Source organism: Panthera leo, chromosome F3, assembly GCF_018350215.1.
Source record: "Panthera leo isolate Ple1 chromosome F3, P.leo_Ple1_pat1.1, whole genome shotgun sequence".
Classification (NCBI taxonomy): domain Eukaryota; kingdom Metazoa; phylum Chordata; class Mammalia; order Carnivora; family Felidae; genus Panthera; species Panthera leo.
The window spans coordinates 4479476-4501830 of record NC_056696.1 but is presented as its reverse complement, the minus strand read 5'-3'; the positions used below and the strand labels follow the sequence as shown (position 1 = coordinate 4501830).

Here is a 22355-nt window from a genome sequence, read left to right as displayed (position 1 = left end):
TGATGTCAGATACAAAACTGTGATTCTCTTTAGTGTTTCTTACAAATCTCACTGGCATCTACCTGTAAAAGACACCACAGCAAAGAAGGACTGGAGTTGAGAAAACATAGGTCTTCCTATCATAGAAGCAAAGAAATTTTGAGCAAATGTTTAAAATTAACTGTTTTCTTATTAAAGAACAATAATGTTGTTACTGGACACAGGGTAATACCAACTATAAGAGGCAGCATAAAGTTTTCACAGTCAGGGAAAGGTCCCCAGTGTCATAAGTTCTGCTTTAACAAGAAAATTCTAATATTAAAAACTGTCAGGTTGCCACGGTAACAATCTATTTGCGATCATGATGCTGGTAGTATTCTGTTATATTTCTCTCAAGGAAAAGTAAACTAGATGTGGCCAAGGAATTTAATAAAAATATTGCTGGACCAAAAGCCAAGATATGACTGTTTTTAGGCAATATGACAGGATTAAAATATACAGCAGGAGACCCTCAGGTTACAATACCAGTTCTATCAATAAAATTAAAAGATTTTGACCTTGACAACAATACAAGGTATAGCCATATGATCTGGAAAACTCCATTCTCTGAGCAAGAAAAATAAATCGTTCAACAACTGAGATGGCAGCCACAGAACAAGAAAGTCAGAATTCATCAAAAGGAGAACAAGATCACTTCTCAAAGGAAGCAGGAATCATGAAGACCGAATTTCTCACAGAAAGCTCAAAGGTTCCAGTTTAGTGTTTTGTTTTCTGTGTGTGTGTGTGTGTGTGTGTGTGTGTGTGTGTGTGTGCACGCGCGCGTGTATGTCTGTGTGAAGGGCTGGGTTTTGAACTCCACGATATCCTTGGATAATTTAACCTTCTACTTTTCTCTAGAAAATGTCAGAGGACATATTCAAAACAAATTGATTCCAAACAAAAAAGGAAGGAAGTTATTGTTATTAATTAGAACATTCTGAAGTCTGAACACACAGACTGTTGCTGCACACAGGGGCAACTTCTATGTAATCAGCACAGCCTTGGTCATGATCATGAAAATCACACAGATCTTCCCCTCCTGGGAAGCTTTTCTAGTACTTGTTTCTCAACTATCCAAGAAATGGTAACAATGTCCCCAAATATGATTTCTTTCCTATTTGTAATGATTTTACAGAATAGCATATACATGCTCAATGCCCTCAAAGACAGCCAGAATAAAAACTGCACGCCCTTTACTTCAACAATAAATTAGCTTTGTAAGAAAATATCAACATCTGTGCTGGAAGAAATTTTTTTCCTCGCTGGCCAGCTCTGAACTTACACGTGGTAAGTACAAATGTGTGTGTGTGTGTGTATAGCTTTATTTTAATAATGTATATTTATTTTATTTATAACACATTTACATCATATACAACATATTTTACAAATGAATATTTATATATAAAAATAAAAAACTAGGGGCGCCTGGGTGGCTCAGTCGGTTAAGCGTCCGACTTTGGCTCAGGTCATGATCTCACGGTCCGTGAGTTCGAGCCCCGCGTCGGGCTCTGTGCTGACGGCTCAGAGCCTGGAGCCTGTTTCAGATTCTGTGTCTCCCTCTCTCTCTGACCCTCCCCCGTTCATGCTCTGTCTCTCTCTGTCTCAAAAATAAATAAACATTAAAAAAAAAATTAAAAAAAAAAAAACTAAATACATTTACATTTAAACATAGTTAATTTACTGAAATACAGTCCAGAAAACAACATGAAATCAAATCTCCCATGTAATAAGTCATGAGTATAAAATTAGAGAACTGTTGTTCCCAAAAAGGAACTATTGTTCCTGAAAAGGATCAGCTGAAGATACACATTTTTTTAATTACAATTAAGTTTACAGCCAACTTCATAAGATCAAATTATTTTAAATTTTATTAAATCTAGGCAAAATATTCACAAGTTACCTAATGATATCTACAGCTAGCAAAGGCAACACACTTTTGCCCGTTTGCCTTAAAGATCATGGAGATATTAGAAATATTAAGACCAAAAGTCTCTATGTTGAGGAACTCAGAATGGAGGACAACATTAAATGGTAAAGGAAATACATGAGTGAGTACAGACTTGAGCGGAAGGAGAAATAATCATCCACACTTTAAGCAGACTGAATAGTGAGACGGGGATGTGTTGTAATTAGGCAGCAGATGGAAACAGGGTTGGCACTCAGGACGGGGTCCTGAAACAAAGATTCACTCTCATTGGTGAAAAAGCAATAACTCAATCTACAAAAGAGGATGACCCCCACCCCTTGGAAAACAACGTAAAGACAGTAATAAAGAGGAACGAGGCTAATGCTTGGGGGAGATCAACATGTAAAGGTCTTAACAAGCAAGGCGACAAGCATGTCTTGAAAGTCTGGGGAGAAGGGTCTCAGGAAGGGACCATCAACAATGCAGGCCTCAGGGAGCTCTCCCAGAATGCAGGAACAGAAAAGATACTGGAATCCGCATTAGGATGTAACTACTTACATCAGTGTAGTAGTGGAGGCAGAAACTAGCCCACCAAGGCTGGATGAGTGAGAAAGTGCAAACAGTGCATCAAACACAGTTATCCTGGGGTGCCTGGGAGGCTCAGTCGGTTAAGTGTCTGACTTCAGCTCAGGTCATGGTCTCATGGTTCGTGGGTTCGAGCCAGGCTCTGTGCTGACAGGTCGGAGCCTGTAGCCTGCTTCGGATTCTGTGTCTCCTTCTTTCTCCCTCCCTCCCCCACTTGTCTGTCTCTGTCTGTCTGTCTGTCTGTCTGTCTCTCTCTCTCTCTCTCTCTCAAAAATAAACAAACAGGGGCGCCTGGGTGGCTCAGTCGGTTAAGCGGCCGACTTGGGCTCAGGTCATGATCTCGCGGTCCGTGAGTTCGAGCCCCACATCAGGCTCTGTGCTGACAGCTCAGAGCCTGGAGCCTGTTTCAGATTCTGTGTCTCCCTCTCTCTGACCCTCCCCCGTTCATGCTCTGTATCTCTCTGTCTCAAAAACAAATAAACGTTAAAAAAAAATTTTTTTTAAATAAACAAACATTAAAAAAAATTTTTTTTAAACATGGTTATACTAAGCTCACTAAAATCAGGAATCCTCAAAAAATAAAGGTTAGGGATTCTGATTACACAATAACCTTTCTTGTAAGAAAGAAATAGCGGCAGCGTTTGTTTCTGAAATCAGGAACTTGAAATTACTGACTTATAATGGGAAGCAGCAACCCATCCTTTTTTCCCCCTTGCAGCATTAATAAATTTCTTGGCAAAAAGGAGAATATTTTCTCATGCATCAAGTGTCAAAAGTTCATTTATTTTATTCTGATGTGTAAATACCATAGATCCACTGCATCGATCAGAGGATGCCGTGAATCTGTCTGGAATCTGTAATGCTGTTTAATTAAATTAAAAGATTTTTCCTTCCAAGACTTCCATTTTAGTCCTAAATATGTGTTACATCCATTCATCCTTGTCTCAGAGGACAATGCTCTCCATATTTTAGAGGTAGACAGTTTTACTTTTTGCTTCCTGTTAACAGGACATCTTGGATTTAATTGCCAATATTATTTATTAATTCATAAATAATGGAAGTGGCTTTCTAGTATGATGAATATTCCATCATTTTTAATTTTTAAGAGATGCTTAATATGAAGAGGGATGGGACAATGTACTTGTTCTTTCCCTTTCTTGCTACACCCTCTTCTGGAAAGACAACAAACAACATAGGCTTTTTCCTTTGTCTGTTTAAACCTGCAGGTTCAGAGACAGTTTTATTAATAGCCAAACAAAAATAGGAAGGAACTTCTAAGAAGAGATGTATCCACAAAAGGCAAGAAAGCACTTACTGAGACAAAATAACAATAATTAGCAGCTATTACAGCAGGAATAAAATGTAACTGCATAGTAATATCAAGCACTACAAAGACAGCAAATTGAAAAAAATCCGAATACTAAATATTAACCTTTTTCTATAACAAAAAGCACAGTTAAGCTTACAAACTCATCTAATGTCTAATGAACTGCTTTAAATTTAAAGTCTTCGAATATAAAAAAGAAAGCTGTGAACAATACAGGGGGTTCTCCTGTGTTTGCAATACAATTTCAGATACCCTACTAAGTATTCCTTCATAAAATAACAGAGGCAAATTGGGAAGTTTGGCTCTAAAAGTAAAAGATATACCTCCACCAGATGAAAACTTTCTAGACCTAAAGCTTTAAAAATAAAGCTGTACAGAGGCGCCTGGGTGGCTCAATCGGTTAAGCGTCCGACTCTGGCTCAGGTCATGATCTCGCGGTCCGTGAGTTCGAGCCCCGCGTTGGGCTCTGTGCTGACAGCTCAGAGCCTGGAGCCTGCTTCAGATTGTGTGTCTCCTCTCTCTCTGCTCCTCCCTCACTAGCGCATGTGTGTGCTCGCTCTCTCTCAATTATAAATTAAAAAAAAAAAAAAAAAAACCATTAAAAATTTTTTTAAAAATTAAGGCTGTACGAAAAGCTCTCATTATGTAGCGATAATGACTGGACCATGAGGAACATACACCACTCCTTGTGTACTATACTCCATCATACACAGAAGGAAGAAACATCTCTACTTTGAAAAACCGGAGGAAATGTCTAGGTCTGCTTAGAATTCCCATGGCCTCAAAAATTACACCAGGAAAAAGAGTCAAAGTCTCAAGGTTTTAACACGCAAAATTCGAGGCTTAAAACCCATCAGAATTTAAGAACTAAAAAAATTAAAATTACAAATTGATATTACTTGTAGCACTTATAAGACTGGTAAGGATTAAGAAGAAGAATAATATGCTAGCAAGCTTGTAAATAAACAGTGCACTCATACATTATTGGTGGGATATAAAATAATATAATATATCTTGGAGAACAATTTGGCAACCAATATAAAAATGTAAAATCTACCTCAGCAATTTCATTTTTATTAATTTATCTTATGCAGACGATTATGTAAAGATAATGTATACTGATGTTCTTTGCAATGAAAACAAAAAAACTGATGTTTCCTACAATGGAAGAGTACACAACCATTAAATAAAACCATAAGTGGTGTGACTGCTGGAGTGAATACGTTAAATATAGATACAGGCATAGACCTAACTGTTAACAGTGGCGGGTTCTAAGAAGGATGGTTCCTGGGGCACTTCAATTTCTAATCTGTATTTTTATTTATTACTTTTTATAGTGCACATAAAATTCTTAAAACACCTGAATGTTTAAAGTAAGTGATGAATATTAGCACAGTTGAAAAATACATATTTGCCTATGTAACAGACCATGGCTTCTGTCAGTGTCAAAAAATTAAAGATACGCACAGATCTGAAAGGCAATGTGTGGGCTACCTACAGTCTACTGTTGTTAACACAGAAAAGATAAAAAATACACAAAACTGCCTTCTTGGGAATATACGTGAAGACATTAGTCCAGCAAATGCTTAATGTACAACCAGAATCAAGGTGCCACCAACTTGGGGGACAGAGTACAAGGTATGAATTTGGGACTTTTAAGGGCCTTGGTGCTGTCCAGGTGCTAAGAGCATGGGCTCTGGAGTCAGAGATACCTGGGTCAGGGCCCAATTCTGCCACTGACAAGCTATGTGACCCCTGGCAGGGTCCTTCACTTTTCCAAGCCTCAGTTTATATCTTGCAATACATGGATAATAGCAGCACTCATCCCACAGAACTGCCGTGAAGATTGAAAAGCTAATCTACACAAGGCACAGTACCTGTCATATGGCCGCACTCAGTGTTGGCTCTCATCCTTCTCAAAGCACAGCAAGTTTGTTTTATTCATTAGCAATTACAAAGACCCCAGGAAATCAAAGCCTGAATTTCATTGCAAACAAACAGAAACAAGGCATATTAACTTCAGATTGGATAACAGAAAGCACCCAGCCTGTCAGTGGAGTTCATTTTCCTCCTATAATAATGTTGCCAATCGTAAGGATAGTTTTAGCTTTCCAGAAATAGAAGTCCTCTGTGTTTACCGATACCAACCCTGACTTTGTGACAAGTATTAAAATAATATCAGCTACAAAATGTACACACAGCTGAGAGAAGAGTAAAACCCCAACCTGCCTATTACATGTAAATGGGAACTTGAGGGAAAAATTAGACAAAATCTTACGAACAAAAAGAGACAGTGAAAAAAGAACTGAAACTCTTCCCCCTGATCGAAGCACACACACCCCACACCCCCACCCCTCAACAGATTCAAATCAACAAGCATTTATTAAGCAATCCACTGCCCTCAAGAATACCCAATTCTAGGGGCTCCTGAGTAGCTCGGTCAGTTGGCGCCTGACTCTGGATTTCAGCTCAGGTCATGATCTCGCGGTTTGTGAGTTTAAGCCCTCTGTCGGGCTCCATGCTGACAGTGCAGACCCTGCTTAGGATTCTCTCTCTCTCTCTCTCTCTCTCTCTCTCTCTCTCTGCCCCTCCCCCTGCGCTCTGTCTCTCTCTCTCAAAATAAATAATCAATGTATTTAAAAAAAAAACGAAACCCAAATCTACTACAGATACGCCCACGAGTCACTGTGACACCAGCATTACCAAGCTCCACAGGAGCCTGACAGAGAGCGTACTTCCTGCTGGGTGAAGAACAATCCAGCTACAATGCTCTTCAGTCGGAGCATAAACAAGAAAGTCAGAAATTAAGATTCTCATCCAGCAAGTTTGAAGGAATGAAAACCATGCTTTAATAAGATGCATGCACATATTCATATTATCTATCAAGAGCCTATTTCGTGGAAAATATTATGTTATGTGCTATAAGAAAACACAATGTTTCTGACACCTCCTAAACTTCACAATCCAGTTGGGGAGCATTTCAGACACGTCGTATCGTGAATTTCCGAAGGCAACTGACGCGTCTTTTCTATCTTTGTATTCCCATCCCCTCGCGCAATGCCTGCAACATTACTGGCACTAAATAAATGTCTGGCAAACAAGTGAATAAATAGATGACTTTCATACAAAGGCCAATATTATAGGTGCCACTGATAATCAGTATTTGAGAAGTTTATCGCAGGGACAGAGCACCTGCAAGAGGGTAAGATGAAGATATGTGTTGTTTTGTCATCCAGCTGTCACTCCCCATATTCCTCTGGTAATCATCTTTTCCCCATCACCTGCCTCCCTGCTCCCTAGGAGCCCACTCTAGGGGTGAGCATGTGACCCAGGCTGAGCAAACTGAAATAGTACATCCCACTGCTCACAGCCACTGGCGAAAAAATGCATACCTGACCTAAGCCATGCGTATTAACACAATCACCGCTAATCTTTGGAATCTTGTTTAAGTAACCAAAAAGAGAAGTTATTTTTCATGCTGGATTTGGAGTGGAGAGGATGAAAATTGAGCTTCTGACCACGGTGCTGCCACCACACATGGGAGAGAGCCTGCCTGGGAATGGAAGCAACTCACAGGAGGAGAGCCCAGCGGTGGAGGGAGACTAATCCTAATGACATCATTTGAGCCTCTGGATTTAGCACTGCTGAAAGGAGGCATTTTTCAGTTCAGAGCCAACAAATCTCTCTTTTGCTGCATTCAATATTAGACTGGATTTTCTGTCATGTGAGACTGTACGAGTTTTCATTTAAAGATGGAATTAGAACTCATTAATAAAGAAAGCGGCAACTTTTCAATAGGGAAAAGACCCCAGGTAGACAGGACTGGATAAATGGTAAGGTGGAGTAAAGAAAGAGAAGACTACTTCAGTTGTAATGATTTTTTAAAAAACCTATAGCTCAAGTTTAAGTATTGTTTAAGTCTGAGAGAATGGGGTGGGGTCAGCCGAGGGTGATTGGTACAGGAAATGGGACTTCTCACAGGTTACCAGAAGCAGCGGCTGAAACCCACCTCAAGCAAAATGTTGCCATGAGGCAACGAACCCAGTCCAGCCACATCTCCCAGTTTTTCAGCAAAAGTCTCAATCCAGACGTTAAAAGTGTTGGCAAGAATTAATATCAAAAAATGAACTGACGGTGACGTACAGACTAACTAAACAGGATCCAGCAGTTGGGGTCCTGACTTAGAGTTTGTTAGAAAGGCCAAGAAATTAAATTCAAATCCATATAAAAGACATGCTGACCCAAGTAAAGGTTTTCTAAAGTACACAAATATGTGTATATTCTAAGGAAAGCTCTGATGACAAAAGAACAGAAGAGAGAATCACAGATAAACAGAAGGAATGACGGAATGAATGCCTATGATACTGTGCTCCTAGCACAGAAATAGCTGTTGAGTAACATGAAAATAAGAGTCTAGGCTTCCAAGGAGGGTGGCCTATCCAGGCCCTCCTCCTTTCCACCTCTGTAATATACCACTGATAATAGTGCCTACTTTGCAGGGTTGTTGTAAGGAGTAAATGAGTGGATACTTACTGCAACTGGCAGAATTCTAAGGTGGCTCCCAAGATCCCTGCCCCCTGGTGTACTCACTTCCATATAATACATGGCAGCTGTTTTAAGCTCCTACATCTACAGCAATTTGTTCTCCAGCAACAGAAAACACACTTACAAGGCACTCAGAACACAGCCTTGTAACACAAGGTCCTCAATAAATATTAGCTATTGTTATTACAGGAGTCCATTGAACTGTATATTCTTCTGATGTATTCAAAATAAGACTCTGATTACAAAACTTTGCCCATTTCATATTTGCTGGCACAGAAGAGGAACAGGTACATGAGATGCATCCTGGGATGGACAGTTTTATGGGTCAATTGGACTGGGCTGAGGGATGCACAGACAGCTGGCAAAACATCATTCCTGGGTGTGTCTGTGAAGGTTTCTCCAAAAGAGATTGGCATTTCTATCAGTAGACCAAGTAAAGAAGTCTGCCTTCACCGATGCCGTGGACCTGCCCCAGGCCACTGAGGGCTTGAACAGAACGAGAAGGCAGAGGAAGAGTGACACTGCTCTTTCTGCCAGAGCTAAGACAGCCACCTTCTCCTGCCCTCAGACCCCTGTGCTCTGGATTCTCACAACCCCAGACGCAGACCAGGACTTACGTCTTCATGTCTCTGGGCTTGGACTAATCCTTCTAATTCAGCCTGAATCACACCCCTGGCTTTCCAGGTTATCTAGCTTGCAGATGGCAGATCATGGGGATTAACAGGATCCATAATTGCATGTGCCAATTCTTAAGATAAATCTCTTTTATATATCTATCTGTGTACGTATATCCTATTGGCTGTTTCTCTGGAGAATCCTCATATACCTCCCAAGGATACAAGGAACTAGGAAAGACAATTTGTAAAAGTACTTTTTATAATACATGTATATCAAGAGTGGTTTCGAAATGATTTCATAGGAGGAAAACTAATTGTTATGTTCATATACTGTAGACTAAAATCCAGGTGGAAATAAGTTCAGGACATGCGACGACAGTCTACTAACCTAAAAATAAAATACATCATAAAGTTGTCTTTAAAAGCATATTGGATCAACAAATACTTAGCACAGAACAAAGCATAATAACTTTACTGGAAAGTGAAATCCCAGGGCACCTGGGTGGCCCAGTGAGTTGAGTGTCTGACTCTTGATTTTGGCTCAGGCCATGGTCCCAGGGTGGTGGGAGTGAGCCCTGCATCAGGCTCTGCACTGAGAGTTCTGAGCCTGCTTGGGATTCCCACTTGCTCTCCTTCTCTGTTCCTCCCCCACTCATGCACGCTCTCACATACGCATTCTCTCTTAAACTTTAAAAAAAATAAAATATTCTTAAAAAATTTTTAAAAATAAATGAAATCCCGTTACACACATCGTATTAAATAATGATACTCTATTTTATATGAAACTAGTAAGAAAACAAGCCATAATTTAAAATATATTTGAACGAATTCCTATAGAGCACATACACGAAAGAATTAGTAAAAGTCTGTAGAAAGCAGGTGGTAAAACATAATTTGAAAAAACTTCTATGGAGGTAACCATAGCGTATGTAGAAAATATATTTCAGGGGCACCTGGGTGGTTCAGTCGGTTAAGTGTCCGACTTTGGCTCAGGTCCTGATCTCACAGTTTGTGAGTTCGAGCCCTGCATTTGGTTCTGTGCTGACAGCTCGGAGCCTGGAGCCTGCTTCAGATTCTGTGTCTCCCTCTCTCTCTGCCCCTCCCCCGCTTGCACTCTGTCTCTTTCTCTCTCTCTCAAAAATAAATAAATGCTAATAAAAAGAAAAAATATTTCAGTTAAAAAATAAACCACCTAGTTCAAAGCATACAGAAATGTAAGGAATTTGAAAAATATCCACCATAATGTACAAACATGCCATGAAAGCACGTATTTCACAGAATATTAGTAAATGACCAGCAAGAGACAACAACTGAAAATACTATTAAAACAGACTTCATGGAATATATATGAGGAAAAAAACAGTGAGAAAGAAGTTTCATAATGATTTTTTATTTTCATCCTCGAAACCAAGTAAATCATAGCTCAAAGCCTAAAAAAGCCCACCCACCAAACTGGAACTGGAAGAATTCTCTTCATCCCCAGCATTCACGTTAGTCACAGTCATCATAACCTTGAAACTACTTCACAGCACGATCACTATAGAAATCTGGGACATTAAGCTTGAACTTAATCTTCTGTCAATATCTGTTACTTTTGAGCCATAAGCTGCAAACTAATACATTTATATCTGAAGCAATAGATGAATGGCCCTAAGATAAATCTCTGTGGGTTGAGGCCTGTTTTTGGTTTTTTTTTTTTTTTAAACTCCCAATGAGACCAGAAACTTTGGTCTTGGTTGAAAATCCCTGTGTTCCCGGACTCCATCACATGAAGCAGCCCTGAGAAGGACCGCCCACAGCCCCCGCACGCGTCTGCTGGGTCCTGAATCCCTAGGGCAGGACGGAAGATGTGGGATAAATTCTGATACAATCATCTGGAATAAGAAACGTGTAATCTTACAGAACTGTATCCACTGCCTAATAACACTTCACTTCTCCTGAGGTTGCTTCAGGCTGATGTAAGAAGGTGTCATAAATTAATTGCCGAGTCCAAAAAAGTTCAGAGCTCACGTTCTAAGGAGCACAGACTTCATTTAGTGAAACAATGATTACAGATTCTGTTTCACATTTAAGTCTAAAATCATACAAGAAGATATAAAACTGCCTGAAGAAAAACATTCAAGTCAAACAACAATTTAATAGAATTAATGAAAAGCTCATTTCAGCACAAGCCTCCACATAAGAGCTGCCTAACTTATCTTCAATATAACACAAATCGTCCTTTTAACATTAAATATTATGGGTCGTGATAATTTCACAGCTTTATTACTTTAGAAAAAAATTTTAATGGTCAAGTCAGATTGCTTCCATTTTATAATACACAGATAAGAGCTCCTTTCTCATAAAGATGTTAAGAAATGAATATTAAAGAGGAACGATAAAGAAAAATAAAACCATTTGAAAAAGATAATTTGAAATTAACAGCTAAGCTTCCATAGTTATATTTAGAAGGAAAATGCCCACCAAAGTTGGATGTCTTATTAATTACCATAGAATGTGAAATTAGAAAATCTAATACAAAAGAACCAAAAAAACTTTAAAACTGCTTTCTTTAAAAAGCGCACAAAGTTAGCTTGTCCTATGATTTTTCAGCTATTATCTTGTCTTAATAAATGAGGGTGATATTTAACAGCCCAATTCTCCCCTTGAATATGCTCCTGATATTCAGCATTCAATCAAACCAGATTCTCATTCCCTTCAAGCTGGTAAAGAGCCAGACGTGACAGGTGAGTCAGGCACTCCCCGCCAGTGACTCGGGAAACCCTCTCTGTGGCGTCTGCTCCTGCTTTCATTACAGATCAAAACTGCAGGCTTACACAAATCTCTGAGTTGAGTTCAAAACATTCAAAAGAATGCATCTTCAAGCTTTTACTTTGGCTGTGCCATTATTTTCCTTCAAAATATTCCTAATTTTTTAAATGTTTATTTATTTTGTGAGAGAAAGAGAAAGAAAGCACTAGCAGGGGAAGGGCTGAGAGAGGGGGACAAAGAGAAAGAATCCCAAGCAGGCTCCCCGTGCGCAGTCGGCTTAGAGCCCAACGCAGGGCGCAAACTCTCGAACCATGAGATCACGACCTGAGCCAAAATCAAGAGTCAGGCGCTTAAACAACTGAGCCATCCAGGTGCCCCAAAATATTTTTTTAGCTGAGACAGATACATTTTACTGTGTTAATGCTCATGAATTAAATGATACTCTCTATATGCAAACGTAAACATGTCTGGCTACTGAAGCAGCTCCCTCTTCAAAACAGCACAATTTGGGGGCGCCTGGGTGGCTCAGTCGGTTGGGCGGCCAACTTCGGCTCAGGTCATGATCTCGCGGTCCGTGAGTTCGAGCCCCGCGTCGGGCTCTGTGCTGACAGCTCAGAGCCTGGAGCCTATTTCAGATTCTGTGTCTCCCTCTCTCTGACCCTCCCCCATTCATGCTCTGTCTCAAAAATAAATGTTAAAAAAAAAAAAATTTTTTTTAAATAAAAAAAAAAAACAAACAGCACAATTTGGTTTACATCCTCTCCCTCACCTACTGGTAAGTAAGGGTTTTCATAGCACAATGGAGCCACTAACAGGTATGGCTTTTCAGTGGATAATAACTTAACAGATCACATGACATACAGAAAAATAAGCCTATGTTTCCAATTTACTAAGGTGTAAGTAATCCCCAAGTTAAATTTGTGCACCACTTTTCAGGTCAATATTGTAAAACTGCATTTAGAAAAGATTGAATAAGGCAAATGACTGCTCAGACAAGACCATTTTGACCTTCCTTCTTCTTCATCCTGGGCACTTGCATTGCAGAACACAACACAGTCATCAAGTTTACAAAATTCTGAATCACCAGGACTCTATAGCTCCTCATGAAATACTTCAAAACAAACAACTCATCGTTTTGGTAAAAATACCAAAAGCCTAATCACCCAACTTCTACTCTGAAGTAACAAAATAAAAATAAACATCTTCATACTTTTAGTCCACATGGAAAATAAAAATACCACCAGTGAATTTCTAATTGCTAAATTCAATGCTGAATTTATTCCCTCCCCAACATCTCTGAACCTTCGTATGTTGACCATCTCCTTTTTGAAACTCTCTTCTTTCACGGATCCCAAAAACCTGAGACCACCGCGGCTCCTGAGATACCTAAGGCTACCCTTTCTCCTCATGTCTTCTAAATGACCTTTCTCGGGTTATGAAAAGCAGAAAACAAAAAGCAAAATAAACTCACAAAAGCCTACAGCCAAGTTTCCCACTCGAAAACATTGTTATCAGGAATTAGGGGGTTCTGTCAGGGCAGGAAGGAGGGCAGGTGGAGGGCTCCCGTGGGGAAGGCAGTCTTAAGAGACACTGGGGCAGCCTCAGGTATTTTAAGGAAAATCTTAAATCGAGTGCTCCTGACCAGACATGGTCACTTTCATTAAGCATAAAACAGCAGCAACAATCTTGGACGGCTTCCTCCTTTGGCATCCAGAGGGGTAACAGTCTAATTTTTATCTCTAGAGTCCTCAGTGGCCCCCCCAACTTCCGGGAAGTCAGCACTGATTCTTCCACCTACACTAGCTTTCATTAAAGCCCCAAATCAAATGACCTCTGCACACAAACCTCCATCTCAAGACTGTCCTCACATTCTCACAGTCTGAGATAGAATATTCGAAAATCTGCAATGCATGGAGAAGAAGGAGAGGAGGAGAAGGATGACACAGTCTTGCTTTCAAGAAACTTTCAATGTAATTATATTTATTATATATGTTTCTTTTACATCTCCCACCAGATGGGGCAGAGTCTTAACTGTCCCTTTCCCAAGTACTACTGTGGATAGAGTCGATACAGATTTGTTGAGCTGAAATTTATTAAGCTAGTTCTTTCTGACCAAACATATCCAAGTAAGAATCCCACTGCTTTGTTTTCGATCCTTCCTATTTCTATTTCTCCAATACGTTCCAGAAATCAAGGGAGCTTAAAATGACAAGTCAAACCAATTGTTCCCCACTTCTTTACTGCCAATATTAAATATCATAGTGACGTACAGGGCCGGGGAAAGAGTTGAGTCCCAGAAGAACACCCTCCTAGCCAACAACAATAGCAATCTAGCAAAACCGCCCAGCAAACTGACAAATTCAAAACAACAATACCATATGATACTTAAAAGGAAGAATGGTTCCTATTTAAAATTTATGATAGCACAAAGGCAGTCTAGAATTTTATGTTCAGTGTACTGAATAAAAAGCAGCTGTTAGGCAAAGAACGATTAAATGACTTCAATGTGTGAGAATTAATCACATTTTCTTATACTTGGGACTCTGCTGTCACTTAAAAATAAAGACGGAAAGAACTGTAATGTCAACACTCTAAAAAACAACTTCAAGATAAACACTGTAGCTAGTATTCATCTAGAAAAATGCAAAATTATTTATTTGCCTAAGATTTTAAAAGCTTAATGACACCAAAAAAATTTTAAGTATTTCTTCTATATTAACATAATGAAGAGAACATCAAAGTTGTTTCTGAAATCAATAACTATTTTTGAACTGTTTAAACATATTTAGTGTTGGCAGGGTTTTGGCCTACAATCTCCTTAAAGACTCTGCATTTCATAACAGGCTCAAATTCCAGCAAAACAGTGCATTTATGAAACATGTTATCATGTTACAACATGAATGGAAAATATATGCATATGAAACCATAGGAACAGGTGCTTGGCTGGTTACATGCCTCCAGTCTCGCACCACTACAGTGAACTGGCCGGTTTAATCACAAAAGGAAACGGAAAAGCTCCAATGCATGAAACACGCCAGAAGCGAACTGAACGGCCGCCTGGAGAAACATGGCAGGCGCAAGCCACCCTGCTTCCCTCCACTTACCAGGCGGAGCGTCTCAGGAGGCTCCTTAGTCCCTCACGCTCTGTGTGTGCTGTGGTCGATCTAAAAACCTGAAGTTATTGGGCTTTGAAACCCCATTTAGAAAAGAGCAAGCTGGAGTGTGGAATAGGTATTTCACAGAGAAATGCTCCCAGGGACACTAATCAGGTTTTGGAAAAGACAAAGCCACTTGCTGAGAAGCTTCCTGGCCAAAAGGCTCTTGAGCCAATTCCCTAGCACTCTTCCTCTGAATTACAACTTAGTAGGGCAGATCCTACCTAATTCTATAAATATAAGTGAAACAAGCCCCGAGAGTTTAAGTCTAACAAAGAAACAGGTCCTTGCAAAAGAAAAGAAAAAGAAAAAAAAAGCAGATGTCACTAATTGCAAATGTACTCTGCTTTAGGGAAATCTAGACATGACATGCAGAAATCCAGGTTTTGAAACAGCAATGAGCTTTTACCAAAACAAACCTTCCTCCACAAAAAGAATCTTAATAGAACCCTGTTAATCCAAATCTTCCTACTTCACATAACTTGATTATCTTATTTATAGAAATTAAATTTATAAGCACAATTTTCAGGGAAAAAAAATACCGTACAATATACCAGTTAATCCTTCTGTTTATCATCTTGCTATAAGGATAATTACCATTCATCACTTGGCAGCTTTTCTAGATCTGCGTTTTCAAAAACCACGAATCCTTCGGTTCTCCATAGAAAGCTAGAATAATAAGAGACACAACTGCCTAAAGAGACTGGATGGCACGAACAGACTGGGAGGAAAGACTTCCAGAATGTCTGGATGTGAAACACTGCCATCCATCCTGGGCAGCCGCTCAATTCTGATGGACGGAAGCTTCTGGCTCTTTGAGGAACTGGCCAACTCCCGATAGCAGCACCTGGCTGGAGGGATCGAATAACACAAGTGCCTGCTCTCACGTGTTTATCCACTTATATGTTCTACTTCTACCTTCCCATCCCTGCCGTAATGGGACACACCCCAGGGAGAGGGAAAAGGCCTCTTAGAAAAGGGGGAATTTGAAGGGAATCTTGAAGAAATTAAAAAAAAAAAGTGCTGGGAAGAACGGAAGAAACTATACATGTAGAGTTTGGAATTAGGAAAGGGATCTTGAGTGTTGGGGAAAAGACAAATGGCAAGGCTTCAGAGTACTCTGAATCCTACTCAACTAAAGCTGATGAGTACCAGTAAATGTGGATGATCACACTCACTGACACACTACGTTATTTTGTAACTGAAAACATGAAGTTGTTTTCAAAAGGACTTTCAAATACCAAAATCATCCAAGCCCAGACATTCCTAGTCATGTGGAAAATACTCCTCTATTCCAGTCATCTAAAAAGTGGTTATTTTCAACTACAGAGAATAATGCCTGCTTCCATAAAATGCAAAGGACTTGGCAAGCTTCTCTTGGTTGACTTTGAGAAGGTAAGAAGTGACAAAAATCATGCAAATCTCACAATATGAAGGAAATATTTTCAGCTCAAAAGAGTTATCTTTAAAGCAATCACATTGCTCTAAAGAAAAGCTAGACGTCTGCCAGCCATTAGCACCACACGTGGATATCTTCCAGGAATGGATTTCCAAAATATGATCATATCCTCGTATTATCTAATATCAAACCCAGCAGTGTTGACAAAGCACAAGCCCACTCAACCACTGCTGACGATCCTTCTTCAAAGCTAAAGCCCCTTCACCAAATCAGAATGGCTCATAAGTACAAGCTCACTACCTCAGGAGCCAAAGGAACACAATGATCTCCACCTCCTTGCTTACACGTTTACACATGCATCCGCGCGCACGCACACGCGCGCGCGCACACACACACACACACACACACACACACACACACACCAGCTGTAACGGGGCCTTGCTGACTTGTCTCTGGCTTTGCATGTTCTCATATACACGGGCAGCTTTACAAGCCAGCCAAAAAATACCCCACCCCACCAAAACTAACTCCCTATCCAGAGAACAATACTTGCCCTGCCCACGTTTATTTGTTACTGTCATGGCAACATGCTACCGTTAAGATTTGGTACTGTGAAGAAACATATTGACGATGCAACAATGTAAAGGAGTAAAAGCTATGTTGATTAAATCCCTGCAATTTACTGGTCACTCTGCAAGGTGCTAGGAAAACGGTTACAGCTTTCAGGTTACTAGGAGAATGGTTACACTTCTTGAGTTACATGGACCCAGTTCTGGGAAGCCAGTATGGGATGAGGCTTGCAGAGTCCTCAAATGTCTTATTTTAAAACCTTGATTTTACACAATAGGCAATAGGGAATCAACAAATATTTTTAAGAAGGGGATTCAAATGATCAGATATACTTTTAAGTATATATATGCATTTATACATGTATTTATACACACACACACACAAATGAACTAAGGTCCAGGAAGACAGTAAGAAGCAAAGAGATTAAAGCCACTTAGGCAAGATAAAAAGGGCCTGAAGTAGGTCAGTGGCAAAAAATATAAAAAGAAAACATGGTTGAGAGATATTATAAAGGCAGCGCGAGCAGGGCATCTGGAAGGAAAAAGAGGGAAGAAGCAGAGGCAGCCCTCGGGTGTCTGGCACAGATAACCCAGGAGGTGACTACACCAAGAGAAAAGACAAAAATGTGAAGAAGCACGTCTTATTGAGGACAAGCTAGAGTTTACATATCATTCATGATGAATTTAAAGTTAAAACAGATCAGGCAGGGGGAGTATTTTTGTTACTAAGTAGAAAAGAGAAGAATGGAGAGGAGAAGAAACAGCATGACTGGAGATGGGGCTCTGGGTACTTTCAACACACAGGGAGGCAAGTCACGCCAAGAATACTATCACCGAATAGGTAAAAGAGAATAAGCAAATATTTTTTTTTAACAAAATGGTAAGACATGTAAGAGAATCAGAGGTAGATCATGCCAGAAGTCAATTAAAAGATTTCCAGGGGCACCTGGGTGGCTCAGTCAGTTAAGTATCAGACTCTTGACTTTGACTCGGGTCAGGATCTCACTGTTCTGCACCAACAGCACAGAGCCTGCTTGGGATTCTCTCTCTCCCTCTCGCTCTGCCCCTCCCCGACTTGCACATACGCATGTACATGCTGTCTCTCCCTCTCAAAAAACATTTTTTTTTCATATGTTAGACAATACAGTATCACACCTTTAAGATCTGCATACTCCAGGTTTTAGTTGATGCTGTTCTATGGAATCTTGGACAAATGGAAAACAAGAAAACCCACATACTATTACAAAGACTTCTTTTTTTTTTTAATCCACACAGTTTTTGTTTTTGTTCTTTATATGTAATTTTTTTGTCAAATTGGTTTCCATAAAACACCCAGTGCTCATCCCAAGAGATACAAAGACTTCTGAGGCACCAAAATAACATTCTTTACCAACTCCTGCTCTAAGCCTGAAGACCCCAGGACTTCAACCAGCAAGTCCCGTGGGCCTCTTCAGACAATGAGCTGGCTCTGCAATGTTACCAAAATGCTGCCACCCACAAGGGGAAAAAGGGTAGGAGAGAAAGTGCCGGAGGGATATTTTTCATCCTGATCCTAATGAAATAGCTCTGCATTAAACAGTGCCTTGATAAAATTTTCCTACAAACATCAAAACTAAAAGCAAATTATTAATTAAAACTTGAAATAGGGCCCACAACTGCCAAGTCTGATCAAACGTAGTTCCAATGCTTTTCTTTTACTTGACAAGTATTTGGTCAAAAATAATACTTCTAAATTACTCGCCTAGGCCACTCACATCAAGTAGAAATTTTAAGGTCAAATAAGTACTCCTAAAAGAAAAAAAGTGCCCAGAAAGGCCAAAGAGGATTTTCTTCTATACTGCACATATATTCTACATTTTTAAAATACTTTAATCTGTAAATGCAAATATTTATAGAATCGTAACACACACACACACACACACACACACACACACACACACACACACACATCCAATAATGGCTTGCAGGCTAAAGGCTCTTGAATAATTAATGTTTTAATATTCAGCACTTCAAGGTTATGGAATCCAGATTTCAAAAAGTAGCTTAACTCCATGCAAATTCCTATTTCAATCACCTTTATTTTCACCTAGAGCTGTGGCAGCATCAGTTCAGAAACATGTGATATGAAAAACCCACCCTCTTCCCCACACACCCTGCCAGCACTCACTTAGATCTCAATAAGGGAGGGAAGTAAAACAGGATGCACCACCTGTATGAAATAGCAGGAATCCTAATTAAATAATTCAGAGCTTTGCCTATAGCCCTACTTTAGTATTAGTGATAGAAATCTCATCAAATATTTTCATTTCCCTCTCTCTGGATTTCGCTCCTAGGGCTTATAATAGTTCATGATTAGAGCTCTAACACAGAACTAACAACTAACATAACACAGAATCAATATGGTGGAATAAGGGGAAAATTGGAAATTAAGGCAGTCAAGTTAAAGCTCTAGTCCTTGTGTTTAAAAAGTGTGACCTTAAGCATTCCTCATCTGCAAAAGGAACTATAACAATACTAAGAAGGCTGTTGTAAGATATACATGATACCGTATTTGTTAAATTACTTTGTCAAGTTAAAAAAAAAACTAAAAAACTAAAAATCAGGGTAGCACAGCACAGGGCAACTCATGACAAATCAATCTCTCAGTTGTCTCTTGACCTACTAATGAAAGACAAGGACCAGTATCTAATACTCTTGGTTGAGTATGGGACAAAAAAATAAAGAACAGAAGTCTACATAATGTCAAGTATAAAATAGAACAGTTCTATTTATAACTGAGTTATTGAAGAAAGGTTACCTAGCTGGTTTGGAAAGCCACAATCACTTAAACATACAGTCCCTGTGAGACGGAAACTCATCGTTACAGAGACTATCTAATCTTATCCAGTTTTAAATGCTGACATGAATAATCCTATGGTGTAACGTACTTTTAATTATCTGGCCTTATACAGTTAACCTTCAATATAAGGAATGGTTGGGGGGGTAAAATTGGTGGGTATTAATCAAAAGGCACATACTTCCAGCTATAAGATGGGTAAGTTCTGGGGATCTATTGAACAGCATGGCGTTTATACTCAATAATACTAAACTATATACCTAAAAGTTGTTAAGTTCTTAAGTGTTCTCACCACAAAAAAACAAATGGTAATTATGTGACATAATGAAGGTGCTAGCCTGAAATCATTTTGCAATGTATGCATATCAAATCAATGTTCTATACACCTTAAACTTACATTATGCTATATGTAAATTACACATCAATAAAGTTGAAGATACCTATATATAAAGAACAGATTGCTAAAAATTTGTTTGTACTGTTAAATTGCTGTATCACATTTTTACTTCAACTTAGAAGCTAATTCTTGGGCATCAACTAACAGAAAGAGCATTTGACTGAGCTCAAAAACCTAAATTTTAGCAATCTCCCATCAGCAGGTGACTACCTGACCTTCTCCGAACCACAACTGATGCAACATGGCAAGAAGGAGAGAAGGGCAGCAGGGAGGCCATGGAACTGGATGCTTCCTGTGATCCTGTCAATCCTAAAACCATTATGTTTCTGCACGTAAGGAAGGAATTGGGTAACATGATTCTTGTTCTTGCTAAGTATAGGAAAGAAGACACAGAACCAAATAAAAATAGAGAATATTCACAGTTGCCAAGCGGTTGGCATAGAAAATACCAGTGACTACTGATTTTACAACAGGAAAAGAGCAATCCTAGTCAGGTGGATTTCATCCAAGATCTGCACTGAAACTTTGGGAATAAGCAGGGCCTGGACAGAAAGGGGAGGATAAACTACCCTGCTTCCACATCACCATGAACACCACAGACTCAAAGAGCACTAGCCCTGCCTTATACTCATGGACAGAACTCCTCCCGACAAACGGTGTTGATCCAGAATAAAGCTCTTCCAGGGACAGGTAGCCCCCAGCTGTGCCAAGGCAGCCTGACACATCGCTGGACACTCGAATAATAACGCTCTTCCAGATAATGAGTCATAATCAGCTTGCCTAACAGGACAAGACTTTCTGTCCTTCTTTCATCGTTTCATAAACAAACACTTTATCTGAATATGTCTCTTTAAACATCTAACACTAGGTACTGAAAATGCAAATGTTAATGAAAATTGATTCTTGACAGAGACTAGTGAGGCTATGTTCTCTCTTGATCAGGACACATTTTTTAATCTGGCTTAGGGAAGCCATCCCCAAACTCGTTCATCGTTGTAATATACCAAGTCGCCTTATTTTCCATATCAAATAGTAATGTCTAATTTCTGCTATTAAACTATCACCCTGTTTCTGATTATGAAATATAACAGATCAGTTCATCACGACTGTTATTACTATTAACAGTATGTCCGGACACTAAAACATATTTGTTTTTTTTCTCCCGTGAGAGGTCCTTCTCATTCCAAATAGAAATAGTCAAACCACAGTATGTCAAGTCTGAGTGCAATATCCATAATCTAAAAAAAGACCTAAAGAAGCAAACAAAAATTTTCTGAACTTGAGTAATTTGGTCAAAATATTTCTACTAGAAAATTGTCTTTACAATTCATTTCAGGGCAAAATAACAAAATATAACACTGGCAGTTAAAAAAACAACTAAGAATGATGGTGTACGTATATGAGAAATTAATAAAGTACACATTTTTTAAAATGTTTATATATTTTTGAGAGAGTGAGAGGGAGACAGAAGATCCACAGCGGCCTCTACACTGACAGCACAGAGCCCGATGTGGGGGCTTGAACTCAGGAACCATGAGATCATGATCTGAGCCGAAGTTGGACCCTTAACCGACCAGGCCACCCACGCACCCCAGTACACACTTTTTCCTATTTAACAATTTCATTTCTTCTTATACTATATCTATCCTACTATATTACTGAATTCAACTATTTTTTTAAGTTATTGAATTAAATCTTATTGGAGTAGAAAATAAACTCAAAATTCAATTATTGTAAACATACTGTGCTTACAAATGGGATTGGCAATGTATAACTGTAGAACTAATGGCTCATTAGAAGGTAACAGATAAAATATTTTCTATCCTTTTCAATTAGAGAATTTTCTGGTAGCATATATTCTGTTTCCTTCTGTGTGCAAAAAAAATCTTCTGGTTTCCAAAGAATAATTCAAGAGTTGGCAAACAATGGTCCATGGGACGAATCTGGCCCACCACCTGTTTCTGCACAGCCTGCAAGCTTAGAGTGTTTTCTTACATTTTTAAATGTTTGGGAAAAAAATAAGAAGAAGAATATTTGGGGATAAGTGAAAAATCTATGAAAACCAATGTTCAGTGTCCATAAACAAAGTTCTGTTAGAACACATCCAACCCTGTTCACTACACATCGCCCAGAGAGGCGGTCAGGTGGTAACAGCAGAGCTAAGGAGCTGCCACAGAGACCATCAGTGACGCTCTCAGCAAGCACAACAAATTGCCATGACGTGGTAATAATGCACTTTTGCCTTCTGGC

General features: G+C 39.3%; 1 protein-coding gene and 1 long non-coding RNA gene across 3 annotated transcripts in view; one reads left to right on the top strand and one right to left on the bottom strand.

Annotated features, from left to right (window-relative positions):
* Window positions 1-22355, bottom strand: part of SMYD3 (SET and MYND domain containing 3) — a 690952-nt gene that overhangs the window by 474935 nt on the left and 193662 nt on the right. The gene's annotated exons all lie outside the window — the stretch shown is intronic.
* Window positions 282-21381, top strand: LOC122211466. Its single transcript, XR_006198690.1, has 3 exons — window positions 282-727; window positions 877-1305; window positions 20305-21381. It is a non-coding gene; the product is annotated as an uncharacterized LOC122211466 (long non-coding RNA).